The sequence below is a fragment of the Hyla sarda genome, chromosome 5 (assembly GCF_029499605.1).
Source record: "Hyla sarda isolate aHylSar1 chromosome 5, aHylSar1.hap1, whole genome shotgun sequence".
Classification (NCBI taxonomy): domain Eukaryota; kingdom Metazoa; phylum Chordata; class Amphibia; order Anura; family Hylidae; genus Hyla; species Hyla sarda.
This window is the reverse complement of record NC_079193.1, coordinates 305,741,384-305,765,044: the sequence shown is the minus strand read 5'-3', so window position 1 is coordinate 305,765,044 and position 23,661 is coordinate 305,741,384. Positions and strand designations below refer to the sequence as shown.

Sequence of the window (23,661 nt, the reverse complement as noted above, 5' to 3'; positions counted from 1 at the left end):
GCACGCCGGCTCCAGGCTCCTGTATACATCTCTTATAATTCATAATCGCCGCCTGGAGACCGAAGCTCGGATTGGTGAAAAGCTATTCATCAATCAGAGCTCCGGTCTCCCGGCGGCGGCGATTATGAATTATGAGCGGTATATACAGGAGCCGCAGCTGGGGTATGTGCAAGTGCCATCCCTCAGTGCTGCGGTATTACAACTACTCCCATCATGGGACAGACTCTGTCCCATGATGGGAGTAGTAGCCCAAGGGCAGAGGGACAGATCGAGCTACACAGTCCAGGCCTGACTCTGTTCTCATTATGCATTTTGCATAATGGAAACAGAGCCTTTCAGGCAGTGTGGTCCCAAACATGGAGACTCCAGCTGTTGCTTAAAGGAAAACTGTCAGCTTTCTCCCCCCCCCGCACTAACCTGCAGTACTGGCTGGTAGTGCGGGGGATGCTGACCAGTTTGATCCTTACCGTGCCCGGATCCACCGCACCGTTCGGCTGCAATGTGCTATTTTTGGAATATGCAAATGAGGTGCTAACTGGCACCGGCCGAGCTAACTAGCACTCTGACGTCAGTGCCGCCTGTCGCAGCACCGCACAGCTCATCAATATTCCTCCCCTCCCTCCGCGTCTCCCTCTTCTCCCCGCTCTGTAATGAAGAGAGAGGGGAGCAATATTGATGAGCTTGGCGGCACTGTGGCCAGGGGCACTGATGTCAGAGTGCCAGTTAGTCCGGCCGGTGCCAGTTAGCACTTCATTTGCATATTATGAAAATAGAAGATTTCAGACGAACAACACGGCGGATCCGGGCACGGTAAGGATCAAACTGATCAGCATCCCCCATGCTACCAGCGAGTAGCACTGGTTAGTGCGGGGGGAGAAAGCTGACAGTTTTCCTTTAACTACAGCCCCCATGATGGGAGTTGCAGTTTAGCAACAATTGGATTCTCCCTGTTTATGAACTTGCTGCATTATGTGCGCTCTTCCCAGGGGAGAGTGCAAAAAGTGTACTGAACCATATTTCTTGTTTTTCTTTTCTTCTCATTTCAGATACCTGATTACAGAGGACTACGTCAGATTTGGTGGACTGCGACGATGACCAACATTTTTTGAATTTCAATAAAATGGTTAATGAGGGCTGTGGGGGAATGTTTTTTTATGTGTTGTGTTTTTTATAATTGAATTTTCAGGCTTAGTAACAGAATCCGTCTTATAAACAGAATCCATTACTATGCCAGGGCTTAGGGTTAGCCCCAAAATCAGCTAAAGCTAACCTCAAATTATTATCCCGGTACCTACAGGGGTGCCGGGAAGAGCGTCAAAAATGGCGCTCCTGGGCCTAGGCAGTAACAGGCTGGTGTTATTTAGGCTGGGGAGGGCCAGTGACAATGGTCCTCGGCCATCCTGGTAACATCAGGCTGTTGCTGCCTGGTTGGTATCTGGCTGATACTGAAAATAGGGGGAACCCTATGCGTTTTTTTTAAATTATTTTAAAGAAATAAATTTAAAAAAAATGTGTGGTTCCCCCATTTTTTCATTATCAGCCAGATACCAACCAAGCAGCAACAGCCTGACGTTGCCAGGGTGGACCATTGTTACTGTCCATTCCCAGCCTAAATAACCCTAGCATGTTACCGCCTAGGCCAGGAGCGCCATTTTTGATGCTCCGGGCCTGTTGGTACCGGCTCTTCCCAGCACCCCTGTGGCGGTGGGTACTGGGGTAATAATTGGGGGTTACTGCTAACTGATTTTGGGGCTAACGCTAAGCCCTGGCTTAGTAATGAATTCTGTCTACAAGACGGCTTCCACTACTAAGCCTGAAAATTCAATGATAAAAAACATAACACATTGAAAAAAAGGTTTTATAAAAAAAACACTCCCCCACAGCCCTCGTTAACCCTTTTATTGACATTTAAAAACGCTGTTCATCATCGCAGTCTGCCGAATCTGACATAGTCCTCCATATTTACGTAACTAAAATGAATACAAAAATATTAAAGCTACAACCATTTCTGTGATTTCTACACTTTCAAAAAGCTGGTGTGAAAATTTTGATGTAAACTGGACTCTCACCCCTTTGAAAATATCATGGAAAGCAGACAATATACGTGGACACGCCAACTTTTACAAAACTGACCTGAACAGTGTAAACCGCGGCACAAAGCTCTTGGAAAATGTGGTCAATACTTTTTGCGCCAAATTTGTTTTTTTTGCCACAAAATTCTTTGAGAATCTCCCCCTCTGTGTACTTTATAAAGATTTATGATTTTACTATTGTGCAGAGTTTTGTCCGGACACATTGCTGCTCCAGCACAGCTATGTGAGCAGTGTACCGCAGAAAATGCCATAGCTCTGTGAAGTGTGGGGTAGAGAAGGAGTGCATGATAGAGCAAGGGGGGGGGGCTTTCTATATTTGCACAAAATTTATAGTGCACAACTTTAGTAAATCTTGAGCAAGAGTGTAAATTAGACAAGCAGTGTAAAGGGGTAGATCTGTGTCTACAATAGACACCTAATGATAAAGCTCCCGTTATATGTTTATGTGCATTGGAGGGGGCAGAAATGTATCAATCTGCTTAGAACAAAAACTAGAGAATTTTACTTGACACAAATTTATCAAAATGTTATGCTAAAAAGAATGCCTTCTTGCTGCACTCTACACAGCTTGTCTATAAAGGGGGGCGTGTGGGAGTCTTACTTTAGGACACATCCGGTGGAATTCATCAAACAATTTACCCAGTTTTTTTTAGTCTAAATTTGTCGCATAAATTGTCACAGCCTGCCTCCGTGCGACTTTTCTGCAATTTTTCATTTAGAGAATTTTAGAATCATAACTACATCGTGGATTGCCTTAGAAGAGTTTTTGCAGTGACTTTGTCCCACGTACATCAAAGACAGCACAGCAACATTTGTGATCTAAACCTGCATGGAGCATAGACAAGAAATTATGAATTCCCCCCCATTGATCATCCACAATAAACTCAAGTCTATCTTAAAGGAGTACTCCAAGGCTGGAAAACTTATCCCCTATCCAAGTGTATCCCATTGTATGAACTGTTTAGACTATTTACAAAATAGTTAAAGGAGTAGTCCAATATTGGAAAACTTTCCCCCTATCCTAAGGATAGGGACTAAGTTTCAGATCGTGGGGGGTCCGATCTCCCATACGGGGCCCCAGCTCTCCGGCCACATAGCACGTGTCGACCACCACACGAAGCAGCGACTGACATGCCTGCTCAATACATGTCATGGGGGATATGTTTTCCAATACATGTCATAGGGGATAAGTTATCCAATACTGGACTACTCCTTTAACTATTTTGTAAATAGTCTAAGCAGTTTATACAATGGGATACATTTCCATTGTATATCAGACTGATTTCTGGCCTATATCTGGCAGGTTTCTGGTGTATCTAATTGGACATGTGCCAGACAGCAAACAAGAGACGCAGCACACCAGAATCACGTGAAGTGGTTGTTTATTCCAACTAACGGAGCAACGCTTCAGACGCCCATGCGTGCTGCGGCTCTTGTTTGCTGTCTGGATCTAATAAGGGCTCCTGACCTGGGCTTTCTCCGCTTGCACCCCCTGTTTCTTCTGCCTAATTGGACATGTGGACATATTTTTTTTGTACCAGCCACTAGAATAATACAGAGAATAGAATAGACACAATTGACAAGCTCCCCCACCCCAACTATTTTGAAACCAAATAATAGAGATATCCTATGTATGAGATTAAAGGTGTTTATCGAATAAATAAAATTAGGTATGCTTGAAAACATATTGGCACTATATCTGTTACCTCCATATGATGTTATAAGCTTTCCCATATTGTTTTTGTGATGTGAGCTATGATGCCCCAGAGGTCGAGTGAAATGCACTGTGTGTGGTTCACTCCCCTCCTACCCCAGCCATTCCCCTTTCCTTCCTAGACATGGACCATTGTGAAGACTTGAGGCCCCTTGCTAACATCACGCAGTCATGTGAGACAGAGAACATATGATGGGCTATGTGGACTGATTCAGCTTATGCACACAGTGCTCTCCTCTGTCCCCAATGAGCAGCCAGCTTTACAACTGAGGTCACCTGTGGATAGGGAAGATGGCTATTCAGTAAGAAACACATGTGGGTGTTCTGGTAATAGTAATTAACATTCTTTTTTTTACATATCTTTTGACTATAAGTGATAACTATCACTTCAGAAAACATTTGACATGTTGTAAGGGTGTGAAAAGTTTTCATTGGTGGAGTCCAGGTGCTGAGACCCCCACTAATCATTAGAACAAATGGGGAGAAGCACTCATTTAGGTGATATTTTTCCCTGCTGTCTCTGTCTTGCCATGTACACCGCAAAGCATTTCTCTCCATTCATTCTACTGATCTGGATCCCTACTGATGGAACTATTGACATGTCTCTAAGTGATAGTTACTCTTTAAAAAAGTGTTTCTTAAGCACAGTCCTCAAGTACCCCAACAGGTCATGTTTCAGGATTTCCTTAGTCTTTCACAGGTGATATGATTATGGTCAGTGCATCAGGCATCACTACAATTATATCACCTGTGAAAGACTAAGGAAATCCTGAAAACATGACCTGTTGGGGGTACTTGAGGACTGGGCTTGAGAAACACTGGTTTAAAGCAATAGTGTATATAACTTAGATGTTATGTGGACCCTCAAAGAAATGGCCCATCCCTGAATGGGTGGTAAGGACCTGTGGGGGCATCCCATTATTCCATTTACAACATTAGTCATTAAGGTTGTAGGCTATCAACCCAAATATCCTAAGAAGAAATGGAGGCAAACAAAGACCAGATACCAAATGGGTAAATGTATGGCAGAGGGAGGCCCAGTTTTAATCATTATTATAAAAGCCTTCTCACATCTACAAATATCTCTCGGTTATAATGCTATTAGTGACAACCAATGAGAGAGAAATTATTTTCATAGTCACCCAGTTCTATTTTTAGCTTTCAAGTTTAATGGCAATGACATAGCATACTCGCCAGTTATATTTTCCCCTTGTGAACTAATAGTTACATCTGCTTCTTTGGTTCCCTGTAGAAAATTCAAGACAGAACAAAACTTGTTAAAGGATAATCTGTCCCCTATCATCTTTCCAACAACTCAGGAGTTGGCAGCAGAGAAAGCAAGTAGAAATTCCAATTTGCACAAAAGTAAATTCTTACTTTAAGCGATGACTGCAAACGTGGGCCGAGAATCTGATGTGTCCAGCAAATGCTTGAATTCTAATATACCATATTCTTTTATCTGACAAGTAAATATCTTATTACACCCTGTATTAAAAACTGAGGATAAATAATATCAGTCACATGTGATCCTATATAGATTTATAAAGCACAATATAACTGAACCGATTTAGTGAAAAACACATTTGGGTTAACTATTTAGTCCATTTCAAGCTTGTAAGCTTTGCTATGTGAATCTATTTACAATATATATATATATATATTTTTATAAATATTAGTTTCTGTAATACAAATGGCCATTTTAATAGGCATTACATATTAAACAAATGGTGTGAATTAACAAGTAAATGTAAAAGAATGTGTAAAATGTCTTTAAAATGCCTCATTCTCCTCTTATCTGACTAATGCACCTTATATAATTTCATGTCATGTAACAAACACTATTTAGCTTCTGTTGCTGAAGCCCTTAAAATGAATGTACAGTAAGTTACAGTAGATGATATATGGAAGTAGAGATGAGCGAACTTACAGTAAATTCGATTCATCACAATCTTCTCGGCTCAGCAGTTGCTGACTTTTCCTGCATAAATTAGTTCAGCTTTCAGGTGCTCCCGTGGGCTGGAAAAGGTGGATACAGTCCTAGGAGACTCTTTCCTAGGACTGTATCCAACTTTTCCAGCCCACCGGAAAGCTGAACTAATTTATGCAGGAAAAGTCAGCAACCGCCGAGCTGAGAAGTTCGTGAGGAATCAAATTTACTGTAAGTTAGCTCATCTCTATATGGAAGTATAAGCATTGTTTATGTGGAAATTCCCAGAAATTGATTCACAATTGTTTTTTAAAACACGACCATCTCTATGTACACAGAGGGGTTACGTACTGGCTGTCTAGACAGTGACTGTAGGGGCTACTAAGTACTAGCAGGGCACATTTGTCTTACCATTAGATTGCAGTTTGCTTCACATGGGCAGAAGTAAACTTGATCTTTTGAACAAATTATCCAGAAAATGAACTATACATGTTTGCATGAAACGCCGACAGCAACTGCACCAGATAAATCAAAGCGGCACAAATGTCTTTGGCATCCGTGGCTGTAGAGGCAATTTGGCTTTACTTTTGAAGAAAATAAACTTTGTCTTGAACTGTAAATGGTTTAAAGATTAAACAAATAAATCCACTAAGAGCTGACTGTATGCAAGGAGTCACAACAAAGAGCAAAACAGTGGGGAGCTAATGCACCCCCACAGTTCAGATTTGTGACAACATACTGTCCTGTATAGGGATTGTGTTAGACTGAACAACTACAATCTCCAACACATAGTCATACAACTTATAACTTTATTTTAAGAAAGGTGACAGGCTCCTTTTAGATTTTTTTTATTAAGTTAACCCAGAAAGATTATTTTGGGGATAGGGTTCTCTGATGGTGGTAAACCTTGTTTTCTTGGGACATCATTCATATATAAACAGACATCAGATATCATGAGATGTCTGTACTGTCTTTTGATATATATTTAATACAGTTATTTGGGCACCTTTACTATTCTCCCGATCGTACCGTTCATTCCAGAAAAATTGAACTGAACAGTGTGTTGCACAATGGACACCAATGGGTCCCATTGACTTTAAATGAGTCTGTATAGTTTCTGTTTAAGTGGAGAAAAAAACTGATCTGCAGTATTTATTTCTCTTTTCATGTTCCATTATAACAACAAATTTAGCGAATGGAGCTTCCTGAACAAGGCCTTAGCTACGTCTTATACTCAGGTGACTATTCATAAATATCCCATGTGTGATCTGGCTAGTAATTTGTAGAGAGGCAAAATAATATTCTTGTCATGCACATCAATGCAAGTACACTGCTATCTCCGGTGGCTCTATAGAAAATTAATGGAATGGCTAGTTGCAAGTGCCGACCCACCAAACCATTCAATGGAGAAAGCTGTGTCCCAGTTTTTGCGATCAAAGAGGGTTCCCATCAGTTGGAGCTCTGCGGATAGGGGATACATTTTTATAACCCTTTAAGCATATATCCACTTTTTATACAACACAATGGATTATCATGTTGATAAAAATAAATGTAAAGTGTTCATATGGCAAACTAAAGAATCAGAAATTTGTTTAAATCTGATTAAAGGGGTACTCCACTAGCTCAGCGTCCAAAGTGTGGGCTATGGGGGGGGTCGTGATGTCACGGCCACACCCCCTCATGGTGTCACACCATGCCCCCTCAATGCAAGTCTATGGGAGGCCGTCACACCCCCTCCCACTTGAATTGAGGGGGCGTGGTGTGATGTCACGAGGGGCATGGCCATGCTGTCACGACCCCTCGCAGCCCACCCCCAGCGTTTGGAACTAAATGTTCAGGACGCTCAGACGCTGGGGCAGTGGAGTACCCCTTTAAGAACATATTCATAAGAGAGAAAAAGGAGCAACGGAAAGTTCTGCCTTAAATCCATGTAGAATTCTCAACTGAAGCTTGTGTAGATTTTTGATGCAAAATTCCATGTGGATTTTGATGACAATTTTAAAGCACGCATTGATTTCCATGGGAGAATTAGTGCAGAAACCTACAGAAGATGTCACTTTTTTTCTGCGTTGAAAAATCTGTAATTTGTTTTTGGAAATCTGTGTGCACATTTTTCAGTGTGGAGAGAAATTTTTAATTCAAGTCATTGTCATTCAAACTATATTGAACAGCACAGATTCTAAATCCAAATCTTGTTTGAATATATTTTATTCATCCTCTACTGTCTGCTGTTTACTCTACCATTTATATTACATTTAGTTATTGCTAGTTAGGAAATCCTTAAAAGCAGCCATTAAAGAGACCATACACTATGGTTTCACATTAAAAATTGATTTTGATTCCCAATTGAAATATGCATGGAAATAAAATTGAGTTTTTTGTTTCAGCACCAAGGACAGGAGAAAGGTCTAATGAAAAATGAAAAAGTTGCCTGTTGTTGATGACAATGAAGAATTATAAATACTGATACACACTATACACACTGTAGACTGTGAATTCGTACAGAAAATAAGACGTAGACTGAAATGTATTCTAAAATGTGATGAAGTAAAGTAAATTTGTGAGTGTATAAGACATGTATTAAAGAGAGACTCTCCTCCTAAATTATCCTAAATTCTTATTAAGAATATTATTATCATTTGAGACTGGTCTCCTGCTACACATTGTCAAAGTCATTAAAAGAACACCCATGGCAAAACTGACAGGTTACATGGTCTGTGTCATACTTAGTGTATGGCCCGAGGGGGCAAATAATAGCTTTTATCTTTGTTCTTCTTAGGGGCTGATGGCTAAAGCCCTGTTCTAGGAATTATGAAGTATATTAGGCTTCCCTGGGGTCCTCCTTTAACATGTGATTATGTGAAACCATTTAGTTTGATTGCTCACATTTTCTACTTCAGTCCAAGGTTGTTTAAAATACATTATTATTCTATAGAATAATTAGAACTCTATGACACTAGACTATGACACCAGAACTCTATGACACTAGACTATGACACCAGGACTCTATGACACTAGACTATGACACCAGGACTCTATGACACTAGTCTATGACACCAGGACTCTATGACACCAGACTATGAACTAGGACTCTATGACACTAGACTATGACACCAGGACTCTATAACACTAAACTATGACACCAGGACTCTATGACACTAGACTATGACACCAGGACTCTATGACACTGGACTATGAAACCAGAACTCTACGACACCAGACTATGACACCAGGACACTATGACACTAGACTATGACTAGGGATGAGCGAATCGAATCTGACGAATCCGAATTAATTACGAATTTCAGGAAAAATTCGATTTGCAACTAATGAAAATATCCCTGCGATTCAATCACGTGAATCGCTTCATTAAACTCAATTTAACTCCAGACTCCAGGGCATCTAAAATGGCGGATCCACATGTGAGGACTTGGGGCAAGGAATCCTGGGAAGGCGTGAAAAAGGGTAGGCGGGATGTCCCTGAATCACATGCAGGATGCAGCCTATCAGCAGCCAGTCACCCCTGTGATGTCACAGCCCTATATAATTGTCAGCCATATTGTGGCCAGTCACTTCAGCCTTTCATTGCAGAGATATAGATATGGACAGGCAGCTCTGTGTGTTGGCCAGAAAAGCTTTTTTCCAGCAGCGATTCACTTCTTAGCCACATCAGCGTTAAGTTCCACAGAGGGATAGAGAGCAGTGTGTTGCACAGAGTGTTGCACAGAACTGCAGCGATTCAGCTCAAGCCCAAATCTTGCCTAGAAGCACTGATAGGGATGGGAGTGAGATTGAGAGAGAAAGTGCAATTTTGGGTGAAGTACACAGCAACTGTGTGCTGCAGCACTGGTGTATACTGCTGGTGTTGTACACAAATACTTTTTCAGCATACTGGAGGGCATTGTCCTCCCCTCATCAGTGCATACCACATACGTATATCTCAGTGGTGTACTATTTTCTTCCTGTTAAAGTCTCAAGGGCCTAGATACTGTGAAAGGCCAGTCAAAAGTACAAACTGGCTGGTGTTGTACACAACTACTTTGTTAAGCATACTGGAGCGTAATGTACTCCCCTCATATATGCACTAAGTATGTGAGGCAGAGAAGTGCCAGGAGGTGCACAGAGGAGTGGCAGAGGCCTAAATTCATCAAACAGAGGTAGCAGACTAGGGGCGAATTGCAGCAGGAGTCACAGCGAGAGACCTGAGCTCCCAGTATCAGCTAGCGGTTGTGTCTCATCGTGGCTCATCTGCCGTCATCGATTGGTTAACACGGTCATCCACTTCTTCACAAGTGACATCCAACACCCCCAGTCAACAGTCGGTGGGTTCCTCAGACACAACCCTCAGTTGGCATGGCCCGGAAGCAGTCCTTGTCTTCCCATTGTCTCTGTCCTATGCGGTTTCTTCCCCCACAGAAGTAACTTATGCTGTGGGTTCAGCTCCACTAATTAGTGAGATCGATCTACTAGAGGACAGTCAGCAGCTACTGCCCAGCCAAGAAGTGGAGGAGACATCCGGTGTTTCCTCTGCTAGGCGGGCAAGTAGTGATTAGGAGAGTGGCGTATGAGGTGGTGTTGCGAGCGTTCAGGCTCCTGAAGCCTACACTTTTGAAGAACCTGAGGATGACATCAGTGACGTACAGACACAACTTGATGGTGATGAAGCTGATCGCACTTGGGGGCCGGCTGCAGATGGGGCTTCATCATCATCAGGAGAAGAGGGGTTGCAGGTTGTCCATGATGCAGTCAGTATGGTGGCAGAAGTGGAAAGTCTGGAGTCAAATGTGCCCGGGGTAGAGCATCTGCTTCACGGTAGCCTACCTTCCTGGGAGGTAGTGGAACAGGGGCTCCTGGAGTCGGCGGCAGTAGAAGTCAATCAGTGCACACTGTTGGTGGGAAAATCAGCTACTCGGCGGTGTGGCAGTTTTTCATCAAGCATCCTGAGGATGTTAACATGCAAGATGTGTGACAGAAGGTGAAGCATGGCCAAGGTCCCAATGTTGGCACAACGGCCCTGCATCAATATATGCAGCGTCACCATAAGGCGGCTTGGGAGAAGCAAGTCTCCGATGTGGTGGTCCAGTCTGCTGCATAACCCAGTGGCACGCCGCTCCCTGTTTCAGACAGCCAAGGCTCCACCGCCTCAGCCGAAGGGAGCTGTGTCATAGCCTCCTTCTGTCGCTCCAGATGCTCCTGCTCCTCCAACTTTGAGTCAGTCATTCTGCCAGCAATCCATCGGCGAAGCCATGTCCAAGAGACAACAGTATGTGCCCATTCATCCAACGGCGCAGAAGCTGAATGTGCTCCTGTCAATGTTGCTGGTGCAGTATCAGCCCTGTATAATTTTGTTGAACAGAAGGTGGGCCAGTCCTTGAGCCTGTTGGTGTGTACCAAATTGCACGGCAGCGCCGACATGTGGAACTGTAACTCTGGTCCTTTATGGCCCACTGGATGAATGTGGTTCATCCACAACAGCAACTTGGACAGGTCACGCTGCTTCGGCCTTCACGATCTCAGGCCGTTGGTCCTGTGACATTGTGCCACTCCGCCTCCTCCTCCTTCACCATCTCCTCAGCCTCCACTGCACGGACAAGTCTCAGAGCCCCTCAACGGTGTCACACTTGTTCTTCACATGGTTTGCCTTGGTGAACGGAGTCACACAGGGAAGGAACAGCTAAAAGTCATTCATAAAGAAATCAAATCATGGCTTACTCCACGAAAACTGGAAATGGGAACCATGGTGACTAATGATGATCAGCAGGGGCCATATTCAAATTTGCGATATTTTGCAAATATTTTGACGATTCATTATCCAATGTTCCCAAAATTTGCATATTTGCTATGTTTGTTCACTTTTTTTTCATGCTAAAATTTGCATGGAAAATTTGCTGTTACAGCCTGCGCTCCGGCCGCACATGTCGGCCGCGAGCGCATTGTCCCTGCTTCTGGCGGGGCTGGGATTCGCATCACGCCCGCATGCGAATCCCGGCCCGTCACTTACCTCGCTCCTCTGCCACCTCCTCCACTGTGTCTCAGCTCCAGCATGCGTGTACCCATCTCCGAGGGCAGCACACTGGAGCTTTGAAATTTAAAGGGCCAGTACGCCCATAATTATGTGTAACACCTGACACTACTGTATAAGTCCCTGCACCTCCCACACTTCCCTGCCGGATCTTCAGTGCTCATTGCCAAGAGAAAGGGTTTTCATAGCCTGTTTTGCTTACCCGTGTTTCCAGACTACGCCTCTGCCTCATCCTCCGGTACCCCATCTTGCCCAATTACCTGTGTTGCCGAGCCGTGTTGGGAGTAGCAACCTGGGTGTCGCCTGCCACAGCAAATCCATCCTGCTTTGTGGTGGGCACTGGTGAAGACCAGCGGCACCTTAGACTCCACTCCCCGAAACGGTCCGAGTCATCAGCCACATTTAATGTTTATTATACATATGCAATAAAAGCCACCAGAAGAAAAGTTTGTATTCCCCAAAAGTGGAAATCATTTGAACAAGAAAATTAATTAGCCATTTCCTGCTCTATTGAGCAGATGATGATAACCACCAATACTCAAAACCAATGTATAACATACAAAGAAGATAACTATTGCAAGTTAAAAGTAGATTTAGAAAACCTTAGACCATATAGAGATCAAAATACTAACACACATAATTCCTACGCGTTTCTGTCCTAGTGCTAATATTCCATGCACAGGGACATCCTCAGGGGACATAGGAGTGAAAACATTGAACGCAATCTAACACAATCTAATAGAGCTACAACTCATAATAAACACCCACTGTGTATTGGTTTCATATATACAAATGACCAGCTCAACAATCCTGGGAGAGATGTTATCAGGAAGCCACGGTGACCAGTATGCAGCAGGAAGCTATGGGTACATACCCTGGGCTTACCAAGCAATATTTTCACTGAAGAATTCTGAGAGAACTCATAAATATATAATCTTACCCCATCATGTAGTACATTCATGTGCTTGTAAAACATGATGCCTACTCACTGTATATTCCAGGGTTAAGATAAAGTGTTCCCTAGAGTGAGGGATAATACAATAGGCTAATATAAAATACATAGCCTCAACACTAGTTCCCAGGCTGCCCTGCTCTTCATTCTTACAGCTGCTGTCTGTGGTTGGTCCGTATAGGTACGTGGGGCGTTGTGTAGGTCCGTATAGGTGCTAGTCCTGAATATCTTTACTGAGGTAATCTTCACTGATTGGTTCCAAGTGGGTATACACGTATTACTAAAGTACTCACAATAATTGGGAAAATCCACTATGGAATGCAGGTCTTGAAATGATGTGATAGTCTTGAGATGTTGGTATGCCTGGCCCGAAACATTTCAGGTTCTAGACATGTTGTAAGAGATTTACATAAATGTCCCCTGATAAAAAGGATGTTTTTAACTCCTCCTGTCTTTCCTCAAATAGGACTGGTTATGGATCTTATTTGTTAGGCCTTTGCAGGAGTCTTAGTAACTACTCAAGCAGTCCCAGGTCCTAAGGCCAAGATAATGGAAGGAGGAGAGACCTGACACTCCTCTCACCTCCTCCTTCCACATGAAACTGTTCTGAACTGGATCACTTTCTCCCTGTAAGGGAAGTGATCTAGGTTAGGGAGGCTCCATCCAGACATCAAATTAAAAGTGCATAGGAGTAAGGGTGGGTTCACACCACAATTTTTGTATACAGTTTTTGGATACGTTTAAAAAAAAAAATCGTATGCAACTGTACAGAAAACCGTGGCCATAGACTTCCCATTCAAAACTGTATGCACCATATTGTATACGGTTGTCTCCGTTTTTCAAACCACACGGTTTTAACTTTTTTTTTTTCTGGACAGAAAAACGTGGCCTACCACTGTCCGGTCCGGGTGAAAAACCTTATTGACCCGTATACGTATGGGAATCAATGGGAACCGTACAGAACCGGATGTGCGTATAGTTCCATCCTGTTTTCACCATACGGCTTTTGACTTAGCACAGTTTTTTTTTTCTTGGAATTTCAATCAAACAAATGAAACTTTATTCATAATGGAGTGAAAACTTCAAAACTTATACATTTTTTTTCTTAAAAAATGGATGCAACCGGACATCATTTTTCAAACCGTATATGGTTTTCAACCGTATACAGATAAAACTTTGTACACACATTTTGATACAGTTTAGTCAGGTTTGGAGGAATCTGTTATCAGGTTTTTGATTAAAAAAAAACGAACTTTATTGCAAAAACGTGGTGTGAACCCACCCTAACACATAGGAGGACACAACACAATGCAATAGCAGTAAAACCTAGCCACGACACTGCAGCTATCCAGCAACCAACTTGTTCCATGTAGCAGTATCTGTACTGGGATACTGCATGTACATGTTAGATTATTCATAACATTTTATTCAGCCCACGCACATGGAGCCTCAAGCCATATGTATAATAACACTACAACAACATGTTCCGGCACATAACCTATGGTACTTCCTTATCTCTAACACAATCTGTAAGAAGCACATACTTATAAATTATATAATATGTGTCTTCCTCTATAATGATATAAAACACTACAGTATAAATTGTTCTGGAATAATATATTGTGCATAATATGCCATAAAAAGGAGATACACAATGTAAGTTTAACCCCAAATAAAGTGTTCTTCCATTGAGCTAATTTGTGATGTACCATCTCGCTGTTTCATGCCTTTCTTTCTCTCTTAAAATATAGAGCTGTTCCCTCTACTCTTCTGGGAAGGCTTTCTGCTAGTTTTTGGAAAATGTCTAAATTCTATTCAATCACAAGAGCATTCATACGGTCCTGATCTGATGTTGGACTAAGAGCCTTGGCTTGCAGTCAACAAATTCATCCCAAAATAATTTGATGGGCTTGAGGTCAAGGCCAGTCATATTTTCCACACCACTTTCAAAAAACATTTATGGACCTATCTATGTGTAGATTTAGTATGTAACTAGATGTGCTAACCCACCAAGTCTGACTGTTAGCTCTGCTACATTTGTACATATACAGTTTACTAGTGTGTTTGTCTTGGACATTATCATAAAATATTTCAAAGTTTGGCCCATTAATGATGCAAATTGTTGCATTACATTTTAGAAATCTATAAGAAGAAAATGCATCAAACAGAATAACCCTTGCGTCTACAGTAGCTTGCCTTTTCCTGTTTCCTACATCTACAAAAGGCATGGCTTAGTGTTACGCCGAGTGCTCCGGGTCCCCGCTCCTCCCCGGAGCGCTCACAGCGTTCTCCTATTCGCAGCGCCCCAGTCAGACCTGCCGACCGGATGCGCTGCGATAATGTTCCCAGCCGAGACGCGATTCGCGATGCGGGACGCGCCCGCTCGCGATGCGCATCCCGACTCGCTTACCAGACCCGTTCCCCGTCTGTGCTGTCCCGGCGCACGTGGCCCCGCTCCTTAGGGCGCGCGCACGCCGGGTCTTTGCGATTTAAAGGGCCGGTGCGCCACTGATTGGCGCATGAGGTTTTAATCAGTACCTTCACCTGTGCACTTCCCTACTTATACCTCACTTCCCCTGCACTCCCTTGCCGGATCTTGTTGCCATTGTGCCAGTGAAAGCGTTTCCTTGTGTGTTCCTAGCCTGTGTTCCAGACCTCCTGCCGTTGCCCCTGACTACGATCCTTGCTGCCTGCCCTGACCTTCTGCTACGTCCGACCTTGCTCTTGTCTACTCCCTTGTACCGCGCTTATCTCAGCAGTCAGAGAGGTTGAGCCGTTGTCGGTGGATACGACCTGGTTGCTATCGCCGCTGCAAGACCATCCCGCTTTGCGGCGGGCTCTGGTGAATACCAGTAGCAACTGAGAACCGGTCCACCCACACGGTCCACGCCAATCCCTCTCTGGCACAGAGGATCCACCTCCAGCCAGCCGAATCGTGACACTTAGCAGCAAAGGTAACATGGCTGAAGTATGAAATTGTTCACCAGAAATGTAATAACATTTTTGTGTGCAATATTGCAAAGTATGCACCTAAACTATCCTACAGCATGAGCCACTGAGAAAAATTAGAGTATTACATGGGAATAATAATCCTGCATTACTGTAATGCCAAAACAAGGAAAGGTTTTCCCACAAATGTGGCCATAAAGGAGAAAGCATACAATGCTTTATTATGTTGACGTATGCTATTGTAAGTTTTATCTACAGAGGATTTAAGATGCCTAGATCAAAACTAAAATGTGTGCATCATATTTCCATGTGGTTCTGTATAGTTCCATAAGGCAAAGTTTGATTTATTAATACGTTTGCACTGCACAAAGCAGCTTACATTAAGAATTGCAAATGGTATATAAGGTTTGTGTATGGCTGCCCAACCATGAAACTCTTACTGAACAAATCTTCTGCTGACAATGGGAAAGAGTTATCAAAATCCAGAGGAAAAGCTGCCCAGTTGCCCATAGCAACCAATCAGCTAATTTCTTTCATTTTTAACAAAGCCTCTGCAAAATTAAAGAAGCGATCTGATTGGTTGCTATGGGCAACTGGGCAACTTTTCCTCTGGACAGGTATTGATAAATCTCCCCCGATATATCCAGAGGCAGTTTTCAACACATTCGTACATAAAGTGTAAAATATTATTTATTTTGTGCTATAAGCTCCAGGACACCCAGTATCTAACAAAGCCCATGGGAAAGCATTATACAATACTTTCTTATAGCATGTGCCTAAAGTGCTTGCAGCAAATGCTGCACGTGCGTATTAGGCCTCCCTGAGCCGTAAGAGACCACAATGATGGAAGCTGCTAGAGAGGGGATGAGTGAATCAGAAACAAGTTTGTTTTCCAGACACAGACGTACATTGTGCCCCTGGCAAAGTGCTGTATCAACTCCCCTGAACAATACCGCCACCCTACCCCCATAAACAGTCACACTTAGGGCACATATAGGGGGAGATTTATCAAAACCTGTCCAGAGGAAAAGTTGCCTAGTTGTCCATAGCAACCAATCAGATCACTTCTTTCATTTTTCAGAGGCCTTGATAAAAATGGATGAAGCGATCTGATTGGTTGCTATGGGCAACTCAGCAATTTTTCCTCTGGACAGGTTTTGATAAATCTCCCACATAGTCTGTACGTGCACTCAGGGCGCATACATTATACACTCACACATAGATCCCATACTGTACAGCCTACTCTCACAAACAGGGTTTATAGTTTATACTCACACTCAGGATATATACAGACCAAACTCACATTTAGGGAACACACAGCCTACACTTACACACAGGGTATATACAGCCTACACTCACACTGTATATACAGTCTACTGTATATTAGAATCCTCAGTCACCATCTGTACTAACCACACTATATGCTCTGAGTATGGAAGTATGAGAAAAGGGCTGTGTGAGTACTGCTGGAAAACAACCCAACTCTGGTCCTTGCCCTGGTATCGAGAAATAGATGTGCACCATGAAGGGGCTCAGTAACAGCAGTAAGAGCACTAAAATCTTATTTTTTGCTACTCTCCAATGGTTCATCTAACAATATCATTCAGGTTTGTGAAAATCTTTCGAAAAGACTGGTGTCCATAAAAACATCTTACTAACACAAAGCTGAACGAATAAAATATAATGACAAGAAGTGAACTTTGCCTCATTACTACCGACTCTTTTGCTTGGCATGGCCCTACTGGCCTCAGACATAATCCAGAGAGACCCACTCAATTGCTGTCTCTTAGCTGTAAGCTATTTATTAGATATTTATTTAGCATCCGTTGTAAGTCTAAGTTCACACTGTGTAAAAAAAAAAAAAAAGATTGTTTTTATGTTGATTATAAACGAAAAGATGTGCATAAAATAAAATACATCAAGAAATTTTGTGTAATGTGAACTTAGCCTAAGGTTATATCTATGAATAGGAATAATCATAAGTCTATTTTGTGTAAAATCTCTGGACAGACTGAAAAATAAATATCCACATATAATCCAATGAGAGCAAATCAGCATTTCTGTATAATGAATAAGAACAGCATTCCCAAATTTCCCAATTCAGTGGAGATTTATGTAAAAAAGCATTTTCTTTTGTGGTAAATAGCAGGGCGCTGAGGTCATAGCCATAATTAAGTGAACCAGGCAATTTGTAATGTGAAAGAGCATGGGCTGAAAATTCATGGTTTATTATGCTTCATGTGTTTCAACTACAGGGTGGCAAATCCTATGATTAAAGGAAGGATTTCTCCTACATAGAAGGTTGATTTAAATACCGGGATTAGAACTCTCTTTGTATTCAGGCATTTCATCAATGTACTGCATGTGTTTATGGAGAGAAAGTGAAAAATGACAATAAACCTTACAACTAAAATAGAAGCTGCACCAGGAGAAAAATGATCTATTGTGTGAGGGTTTTGTCTTAGAAAACAGGGCTGGCGTCAGAGGAAAAAGAAGCATAGCACCTATGGGGCTTTAAAGGGTTAAGGGGGAACTCCGCACCTAGAAATCTTATCCCTTATCCAAATGATAGGGGATAAGATGTCTGATCCCCTATCCTTTGCATAAATGGACATGGAGAAACCCCTTTTACGACAAGTGTTCTGCAATGATAAACTAATCGTAAGATATCCTGATGCTGGGACACCTATGATCAGCTATAATCTGCAAGGCAACTTGACAGTACATTTCCAATTCTCTTTCAGTTCCACCTTCATGCTTACCCCCATTAATAAATTACATGTGAAAATTTTAGCCATACAGAGTACATCTGGTTAAGCCATGCAAAGCAAACAAAAAGTTACAGATTGGAAACAACAATTTATTATGTAAGATTTCTGCAACATGCTAGGCTTTAGTGAGATGGGCTGTGTTCCCACTAATTTCAAGGTTTCCATTTTTCTTAGTGCCATGTTATCTTTAACGCAAAAAGGAACCCCAAAAGAATGGTAAAACAATGGTGTGATTACAGACTTTAACCAATTCAGAGAAATTCATGCCAAAACATTTAATGCCCAATTGTCTTAAATGGGGCTGCTGTGTTCCCCCCCTTGGGTGGCGAGGTAGCCCCTGGCACATATGCACATTATTCAATAGTCAGTTATAGCTTAGCACTAGCTGGTTGGGACAGCCATTTTGTGATCTTTGCTTGGGTCATGGCAATACTTGTTATTTGCTTCCAGCTTGTTTGATGCAGGTGGGTCCTCTCACTCTGGTTCTCATTCCAGGGACCCTTACCATTTACTTATTGTGTATACCAGGGGAGGGTAGGGGGTTATTTGGGTTACAATCCTCCACCATGTTTTTGATGTTTTTAAGTGGTTTTAAATGTCTGTGCTTTTGTTGTGTGAATCACTAAATATTTATATACTTTTTACAGTACAATTGAGGTGTGCCTCTTGATATAGTGGCTAGCTTTTCTCTTTCTTGGTTTACCATTGTCTTAAACGGACACTGTCAGATCCAACATTTTTTTATATGTTGTTACTGATGAAAATTAAAGACCTTTTGTAATATGGTTGTTTAAATTTTTTTGAATATTTAATAAAGAAAACGGCTCCTGAAAATCCCACCACTAGGGGTCTCCATAACTACTGGGACACTAACCAGTCCTGCAGCATCAGGCTTGTCCACGAGTTATGGACAAAAGATGACTCAAGGCTGCATGAGCAGACACAGCAATCACCTCCCAACACCACAAGGGAGGACACATCCCCTTTCCCTGAGAGGATTTCTAACACTTTGAGCTAATGAAAAGAGGTATTTTTATAATAAATTTAGGTGATAGAGGCATAAACATTACATGTACATGGTCAGGATTAGGTACTGAATAACATATTATTACAGATAGATAGTAGATAGATGGATAGATATGAGATAGATAGATAAATAGAGAGATATGAGAAATATATGAGATAGATAGATAGATAAATAAATAGGAACTGTTGGTAGAAGCAGCACACCTTTTCAATCAAATGCAAGTGGCGGGTGCCCGTGGAGGTAACCTGGTCCCAGTCGCAGACCATGTATAGATATCGAAAACAAAAAAGATTCCAACAGCACTCCAAGTATCAAATTAAATGCAGTATTTATTGACCCATGGTCAGCAGTGAATTTGACGTTTCAACGGCCTCACGTCGTCTTTCTCAAGCATAAACTAGTGCTCAACAGTGTTACATTTTATCAAGTGTTCAATTACCAATTCCAATAAAACAATTATATAAGAATATCAGTATAAACACATAAAAACATAATAAGAAAGTGAAAATACAGTAGCCATTAGTGTATCAATATACTGTGCTAGGCAATCAAGTGCCGTATATTCTAATCCAATATTAATATTGTGCTCCAGGTGTGCACATTAAAAACAATTTAAGAGCTGTAATGAGGGGGAGTGGAAAAACATACCTTCCCAGCCTGTTCGCACATGTAGTGGCATTGTCAGACGCCATTACGTCCTCTATAGTTATCTGTATATCGGCATTAGATCACATGATTGACCACATGCCTAGACTCCGTCACATGATCGATCACATGCCTAGACTCCGTGACGTGTGTACACGCAACTGCGCATGAGCGGTCACAGTCGCATCAGTGTTTTCCGATGCCAACACGCATAGATACACGCATGCGCAAGTCAAAGCTACCTATGTCCGCAAAGTTCATGTGAATAAAAGAAAAGTATATCAATGAGTTTATGTTTATCCTTAATCGTAGTCTAAGCCACGTTGTTGTATGTCTATATGAATGTTTAAGCACCAGTGTATGTCTGTATAGTAGATAGCAGTATATCAACTAGAATCGCACATTAGTGTATATGTGAATGGGAATAAGTACCTAATGTGATATGTGTAATTTTTTATGCATGTATCTTTATTTATTCTTTACACATTATTACACTTTATATTTTTGTCACACCTCACATTTACACATTACACATTTTTTTCACACTACTTCGTTCATAACTCACTTTCACTTTCTTTTTTTCCCTTTTTTCCTTCCTTTTTTTTCCTTCTTCCTTCCCCGGTTTTCCTTCTTCTACCATTTTTCTTTTTCTTATTTTCTCGCCTTCTTTGTGCCTCCCCCTCATTTCCCCTCTCTCTCCCTCTTTTTTTCTTTTTCTCTATTTAGGGCTCTATTCACACACATAAGTCACACATATCACATTAGGTACTTATTCACATTCACATATACACTAATGTGCGATTCTAGTTGATATACTGCTATCTACTATACAGACATACACTAGTGCTTAAACATTCATATAAACTTACAACAACGGGGGGGCGTGGCTTGCGCAGCGGTCTGAGCGGTCGCATGTAGCGGTAGCTCCCGCACCGAACCTGGGATATCTTTCTCCTGTTTAGTATCCTGACTCCCGAGACACCACCGGGACGCACCGGAACCATGGGGCGCACTAATAAGGCCGACCAGAACCGGAACAAAGATAAATCTGCAGTGGAAAAGCTGCAGGAGTTTGCACGGGGCCCTGTCCAAGATGGCGCCGGCAGCGCGGCCTGCACGGCCCCGGAGCCGGAGGATATGGAGGACGATTCTCCTGAGTCCGGAAGCCCCGAAGACTCCGGCTCGGATCTCACCTTGAAGCAGGTGACAGAACAGCTACTCCAAGCGATCTCGTCCTGCCAGACGACGCTCACAGGGAAGCTGGAGGAGGTGAAGGTGGACGTGGGCCTGCTGCGTCAGGACCTGCAGAATGTACGAGGCCGGTTGGTGCAGGTCGAGGACCGTGTCTCTACTCTGGAGGATACGGTATCTCCGATGCCGAATACTATCTCCTCGTTGGAATCGCAGCTGTCCATGTGTAAACAGAAGCAGGATGATCTGGAGAACAGATTGCGAAGGAATAATGTTCGCATCATTGGACTACCTGAGCGGGCTGAAGGTCAGGCGCCGGCCATGTTTGCTGAGCGGTGGTTCCGTGAGTTGTTCCCCAATGCCCCATTCTCCGTGGCGTTTACAGTTGAGGGGGCCCATAGGGTCCCGGCCCGGGCTCCACCACCTGGGGCCCCTCCTAGGCCGTTCTTGGCCCGTATCCTGAACTGTAACGACCGTGATTTATTACTGCGTCAGGCTCGACAATTAGGGGACATCACCTATGATAATGTGAAAGTATCCTTTTTCCCAGACTTTTCTGCTGATTTACAGAAAAAGAGGGCGACCTTTGCTACTGTGAAAGCGCGTCTTCGAGAATTGCAAATTTCTTACTCAATGGCATATCCTGCCCGCCTGCGGGTACAAGATGGAGATCGAGCAGTTTTCTTCACTGATCCAGCGGAGGTGTTGGAATGGCTGCGCAGAAGGAGAGGAGCTTCCCCCCGCATGGTGGCATGAGTGATCCTGCTAGTCCTGATCCCTTTTTTCATGTTTGCTCCCCGTCGCACAGTACCCTGGCCCTGTTGGGTGGTAGTTGAAGCCATTCCCGGTGGTGGGAGGGGGACTCCGCTTTATTAATAACATCCCGGGTTCACCCCCGTATATAGAAGTCACCTATATTACATCTACGGACTATGGTGAGCTTGTTATAGCTGGTTGAGTACTGGACTTCGATTTTTGACTTTGTGTTTTTGTGGGATGCTACGGTATCTCAATTTTTGGGTTTTCAATTGGTTAATGGTTTTGGCCCGCACTTATGATTCTTTGCTGGGGACTGTATGGTATGTGTTGCTTCGGGGGGGGGGGGGGGGGTGGGGGGTGGCCTCCGGGAGGGAGGGGAGGTGGGGGGGTTTTTGACTTTCTGTTTAATGCTCTTTTTTGTTTTCTTTAATGATGGCTGCTTATAGAGTGATGTCCTGGAATGTTAGGGGATTGGGGTCCCCTAAAAAGAGGGTACTAGTCTTTTCTCATATACGGAAATTTCAACCACAGATAGTGTGTCTACAAGAGACGCATCTCGTCCCATCCAGGTGTCACCTCCTGGGGAGGCCGTGGGTGCAGTGGCGAGCTCACTCCTGCCACACGTCCTTCTCACGGGGTGTCTCCTTGTTGATACATAGATCCCTTAGATGGGAGCCCGTTACTGTCAAGGTCGACCCCTTAGGTCGTTTTATATTGGTTCACGCCTATGTGAATAATGACCCCTTAATCCTGATTGGTATTTATAATCCCCCGCCAGCTACGTTAGAGGTGTTCCACATAGCAATATCCTTTGCAGCAGCGTACCCGGGTGTTAAATGTCTGTGTATGGGGGACTTCAATATGATTCCAAATATGTCTATAGACCGACAAGTGGGGGGACTGGGTAACCCTTCCGGGGGCCCCAGTCCCTTCGCGGCTCTCATGCTCGAGGTGGGTTGGATTGATTTATTTAGGGTCAGACACCCAAGTGCAAGAGTATATTCCTGTTATAACTTAGGGCATAACTCTCTATCCCGTATAGATCACGCTTATGGATCCTCCGCTTTGGCGGGGGTGGTGTCCGAGATTTATTACTATACCAGAGCTATTTCTGACCATTCACCCCTGTTACTTTCAATTAATGTCCCTTCTGTTTCTGTTCATAGAAGATGGAAGGTGCATCCCTTTTGGCTGCAGCTTTTAGATCCGGTGGACAGGATCCCTGACCAACTGCAGGTATTTCTAGGGACACAGGACTGTGAGACGGACCCTGGTATACTGTGGGAAACTCTGAAAGCATACTTGAGAGGTTGTCTTAGATCATCCATCTCTTATCTGAAGAGGGAAACCTCAGTCAGAGAGGAGGAACTGGCGGAGCGATGTGCTGGATTGGAGGCCAGGTACACGGAGGATCCTACAGACGCTCATAGGGAAGCTTGGCTTGCCATGGGTAGGACATATTTCCAACATCTAAATGAGAAAATGAACCGTAAGTTGTTTTTCTCTAAACAATTCTTCTTCGAGCATGGCAACCAGTCCAGCAAGCTCTTAGCCCAACTGGTGAGACAGGATAAGGCCGCTCCCCCTATTCTCCGCATTTCATCCTCTACT

At 43.0% G+C, this 23,661-nt stretch overlaps 2 long non-coding RNA genes across 3 annotated transcripts in view; one reads left to right on the top strand and one right to left on the bottom strand.

The window, feature by feature from the left end:
- The window catches only part of LOC130274155 (uncharacterized), a 49,145-nt gene extending 40,821 nt beyond the window's left edge, over window positions 1-8,324 (top strand). The window contains exons 3-4 of the long non-coding RNA XR_008844267.1: window positions 5,060-5,273; window positions 8,122-8,324. This is a non-coding gene — a long non-coding RNA (uncharacterized LOC130274155). The remainder of the gene's footprint in view (window positions 1-5,059; window positions 5,274-8,121) is intronic.
- LOC130274154 (uncharacterized) lies at window positions 4,879-20,162 on the bottom strand. Of its 2 annotated transcripts, none has more exons than XR_008844265.1 (3): window positions 20,104-20,162; window positions 5,185-5,304; window positions 4,879-5,053 (listed from the first exon to the last, which is right to left on the bottom strand). It is a non-coding gene; the product is annotated as an uncharacterized LOC130274154 (long non-coding RNA). The 2 variants fall into 2 exon arrangements; XR_008844266.1 differs by lacking the exon at window positions 20,104-20,162 and adding an exon at window positions 6,146-6,340.
- Window positions 20,163-23,661: the final 3,499 nt, after the last annotated feature.